A 5300-nucleotide genomic window follows, 5' to 3' on the forward strand; every position below is an offset into this window, starting at 1 on the left:
AGTTTAAGTCGCAGAGAGCGTTGTGCCAAGAACAACAGATACAACGCAATGAGCGCGGGGTCTGGTAATATACTAGACGCCGCCATATTGGATGAGGACTAGAGCGGTAGGAGAGCTAAAGTTAATGCCTCCAGCGCTCCCACAGCTTCCACCCGCAGTTCCTGACAGTATACCCCCGTCTCCTCGGAACCCCCCCCGGCTTTCCGGGATGACGTTGATGGAACCTTCTTAGCAATCGGGGGGCATGAATATGGGAGCTTGGTTCCCAGGACCTCTCTTCTACAGGGTAGCCCTTCCAATGCACCAGGTATTGTACCCTGCCCTTACGATATCCTGAATCAACCAGGTAGGAAACCTCATACTCATTAGGAACTGGAGCTACAGGAGTTTGCACTCTAAGAAACCGTCTCTGGAAAGGGTCTTCCTTGTGCAGTTTCAGGAGGGAGGTGTGGAAAACTGGATGAACCCTCTGGAGATATTTGGGTAACTTAAGCTTATAGGCCACCGGATTGATTCTGGACAGGACGGGAAAGGGACCCAAATATCTTGAAGAGAATTTACCAGTGTGAACCCATTTTGGCAGGAACTTGGTAGACAACCAGACTAACTGACCTGCCTTCCAGTCTGGGTTGTTACGCCGGCCCTTGTCGGCCCACCTCTTTTGTGATTGTTGACTGGTTTCGTGTGCCTTCTTGGCTAAGGTATGTACTTCATGTAGGTCCTTTAGTATACTGTCTAGGGCAGGTACATCAGTTGAAGGTCTATTATTCCAAGGTAAGTGTTGAGGATGATAGCCATAGGTACAGTAGAAAGGGCTCATCTGGATGGTTGTATGGAAGGAATTGTTATAGGCGAATTCTGCCTGTGGAAGGAATCGAAACCATTCGTCCTGCTGGGGGCTACAAAAGCATCTTAGGTACTGTTCGAGGCTTGCATTAAGCCTCTCCGTCTGCCCGTTACTCTGGGGATGGTATCCTGAAGAAAGAGCCCTGTGAATACCCAATGATTGACCGAGCGCTGACCAGAACCTGGAGGTGAACTGAGAACCTCGATCCGATACAATGGTCCTTGGTAAGCCATGAAGACGAACCACATCACAGAGGAAAGTGGCTGCGGTTTCTGGTGCTGTCGGTATATGGGAGAAGGCGGAGAAATGAGCTAGTTTACTGTAGGAATCTACTGTAACCATGATTACGGTCTTACCATATGATCTGGGGAGGTCAACAATGAAGTCTGTGGAAATGTGCTCCCACGGATGTTCTGGCAACTGTGGCTGTTGCAATAATCCAACCGGTTTCCCCGTTTGGTACTTGCTAGATGCGCAAACAGGGCAAGAGGATACGTATTCCTGTACGTCCTTCCTAAGGGTGGGCCACCAGAAACCCCTGTGAAGTAGCTTGTATGTCTTCCTGATTCCAGGGTGGCCTACCAGGGGGGCATCGTGACACCAGGAAAGCACCTGTCTCTGTAATGGCTTAGTGGGAATAAAGAGAGCAGAACCATGGTAAAAGAGACCATCACTAGCCTGAGTAACAGTAGAGAGTAATCCGGCTTGCACATTATAACCTGGGATCAGATCCTGAAGAAAAAGGGAGGCTGCTGCAACTATCTTAAGGTCCGGAAACACCAGTTCGTGATTCTTATCGTCCCCTGAGTCGTCCCCGTATCTGCGGGACAAAGCATCAGCCTTATGGTTCTCCGAACCTGGAATGTGAGTAATTATAAAGTCAAATTGTAAGAAGAAGTAGGCCCACCTGGCATGACGGGCATTTGTGCATTCCATCTGTTGAAGGACTTGTAGGTTGCGGTGGTCGGTGCGGATTAGGAAGCTATGGGCCGCACCTTGCAGGAGATGGCGCCATTCTTGGCAAGCTAACTTGATAGCCAACAGTTCTCTCTCAAGGACAGAATAGTTCCGTTCACTGCTGGTCAATGTTTTAGAGTAGTAGGCAACCGGGTGTTCTTCCCCATCATCTGCCTTCTGGAGTAGAATGGCTCCTACTGCCCCAATGGAAGCGTCTGTTTCCAAGATGAACTGTTTAGCCTGATCTGGTTGGACGAGAATGGGAGCTGAAATAAACAAATCCTTTAGTCGTTGAAAGGCTTCTCTGGGTCTTATGTCAAAGATGAATTTGACTCCCTTTTTTAGAAGAGATGTGATGGGTAACACTATGTTGGAAAAATTGGGTATAAAACGTCTGTAAAAATTTGCCAACCCAAGAAACCTTTGTACTTCTTTGACGTTCGAGGGTTCCTTCCATTCCACTATGGCCTTTATCTTCCTTGGGTCCATCTCGATGCCGTCCTTAGATAGGATGAAACCTAAGTAGGATAGAGTGGTCACCTCGAACTCACACTTCTCTGGTTTGACCAGCAGTTGATGTATTTGTAGACGATGTAGTACCTCCTTGACAAGTCGGCGGTGGTCTTGTAAAGTGCGAGAAAATACCAATATATCGTCTAGGTAGACGACCACAGACAGAAACAGCATGTCCAAAAATATCTTATCCATGAACCGTTGGAATTTAGCTGGCGCATTTACCAGCCCAAAGGGCATCACCCTATATTCAAAGAGCCCCAAAGGGGTACGAAAGGCAGTCTTCCATTCATCGCCCTTTCGTATCCTCAAAAGATGGTATGCACCTCTTAAATCAAGCTTGGTAAAATAGACAGCCCCCTGGACTGCCTCCAGGACTTCTCGTATCAATGGCATAGGGTATCTGTCGCGAATGGTGACTTGATTTAGGCCCCTGTAGTCTATGCATGGTCGTAGTTCAGAGGTGTCTTTCTTTGGGATAAAGAACAAGGAAGCCCCACAAGAAGAATTGGATTCTTGGATAAGTCAGTTTTGTAAATTAGCGTCCAGGTAGTCTTTGAGAGCACGTTTTTCTGGCATGGATAATGGATACATGCGACCAAAAGGCACCACTGCTTCCGGCGTAAGGTCTATTGAACAATCTTCATTCCTATGAGGGGGTAAGATTCTTGGCAGTGTATCTAGGAACACCTCAGCATATTCCCGGTATTGGAGCGGAACAGAAGACACGGTCACTGTTCGGATGGTGTTGGTCTCTTCTTCATAGGATTCTTTGACAGGAAGTTTCATGCAGTTAGATCCGCAGTATGATGAGTTAAAACTCACTCTGTTGGACGTCCAGTCGATGGTGGGGTTATGCCGTCTCAACCAAGGTATCCCGATAACCAGGGGGAAATGAGCTGCCCTGATAAGATCGAAAACCATATACTCTTGATGACCTCCCAGTTTCATCCTCAATGGAATAGTCTCGTTGATTATGGGACCTGAAGACAAAGGTGTACCGTCCACTCCTTCGACTGGTATGGGTCTTGGCTTAGGTCTTGAGGGTACCATCTTCTTCTTGGCCCAATTTAAGTCGATAAAGTTACCCGCTGCACCGCAGTCCAGCATAGCCAAAACTTCTATGGGTCCAGAATCAGATAGCCAAAGGTGTACTCTGAATACCATGAGTTGATTGTCGTCTGAATCCTCTATTGGTTTGGAAGAGTTGCAAGGGTGGCAGGTGGCTCCCCCGATACTTCCCTTGCGTAAGAACGGGGGCTGAAGTTTTCCTTCCTCCTGGGTGGTACTTCTGGACAGTTCCTTAAGAGATGTTTGGACGAACCACAATACATACATAACCCAGCTTCACGACGTCGTCTTCTCTCTTCCTGGGTTAACGGTCCTCGCATGGATCCAATCTGCATTGGCTCTTCCGTAAAATACGTGTTCCTAGGTGATGGTGATTGGGAAGGCGGTGTGGATGTCTGAGGAACGCTGCAACCTCTTCTTCTTTCCTGACGACGTTCTAGTATCCGATACTCAATCTGTAAAGACAATGTTACCAAATCCTGAAAGGAGGCCGGCCTGGCCACTCTGGCTAGTTCATCCTTAATCTCGTCTTGGAGACCCCGGCGGAAAATGGTCTGTTTAGCTGAGTCCGGCCAGTCGGACTTAGCGGCCAGCCTCATAAAACGGGATATGTACGTCTGTAGGTCTGTGGTTCCCTGCCGTACATCGAGTATCGCTTCCAGAGAGTTGTACAGCACTTCTGGTCGGTCGAATCGCGCTTTGAGCGATTCCACAAAGTGGTCAAAATTGTTTAAGGAGGGACCATTCCCGGTGACCAAGGGAGTGGCCCAGGATAGAGCATTTCCCATAAGATTGGCGATGATGAATCCAACTCTGGATCGAGCGGTGTCATAGGCATAAGGTCTGAAAGTGAAATGGACCTGGCAGGCGTCAAGGAAGTCCTTCAGACCCCCAGGATGTCCGTCGTATTTACCGAAGGACAAAGCCATGGGTGGTAAGTCCCCCTGGTCCTCGCGGCGCAGCACCACCTGCTGCCTCAAGCCGATATTCTCATTACGTAAAGCCTGTACTTCAACCGTAAGGTTCTGCATGGCAGCCACCAGTTCTTGATACTGTTCCAGGGACGCCATGGGTATCCTAGGGCGTTGTATGCTGTCAGGTCCCTGTGTACCCTCCCAATCCTCCTCACCTGATTCCACTGAAGTAAGGTCCTCGGATACAGTACCAGATGGTTTGCTCTTCTTTTTCTTGTCGAAATATGGCTTTTCTTTAGGCTTGTGGTCCTTCCATTCGTGTAAATAGGGTCTGGCTCCCCCGGAGGCCACCTTGGCAGAGCTGGAACCTGTCCTTGGGGTACCCTGGGGAGCCAGCCCCAAGGCAGGGAAAAAGCCAAGTGGCGGAAAAAACCCTGATGTCCAAGAGTCTTGATTGGAGTTAAACGTTCCGGAGTGCAGAGTAGAAACAAATGGGATCTTAGAACTGAAACGTGGCAGCAGGAAGTTTAAGCAGCTATTCCCTGGGATAGGAAGCAATCGCCTCAAAAATAGAAACAGGAAAAAACACGGAGAGATTAAAGCAGGTGAGTGGTGCGGTAAGGAATACTAACACCAAACCCAATGATGCGGAGGTCCGCGTAAGGATCCCTGGCGCATGAGTGCTCCAGGCAAAGAGAGCGGAGACCGCTGAAAGAAGGAGGTGAACAGCAGGAAACGAAGGTAAGAAATGAGCGGCGATAGATGCCGGAATAGTACTAGAAGTGAACCGCAAGACAGCGGAAGAAACCCGGGTTCAAACAGGACGCGGATAGTAGGAATGCCGGCAAGACGCCGAAAGAGAAAAAGGTACGGAAAGACAGAAAGAAACAAACCTTAGTAGGGAGGCAGGAATAAGAGATACACACAGAAAAAACAAGGAAGAAAGTCAGGGCGAAACTGACAGGTAAGAGGACTAAAGCTTAAGTCGCACAGAGCGT

The sequence above is a fragment of the Ambystoma mexicanum genome, chromosome 3p (genome assembly GCF_040938575.1).
Source record: "Ambystoma mexicanum isolate Mex_15411 chromosome 3p, UKY_AmexF1_1, whole genome shotgun sequence".
Classification (NCBI taxonomy): domain Eukaryota; kingdom Metazoa; phylum Chordata; class Amphibia; order Caudata; family Ambystomatidae; genus Ambystoma; species Ambystoma mexicanum.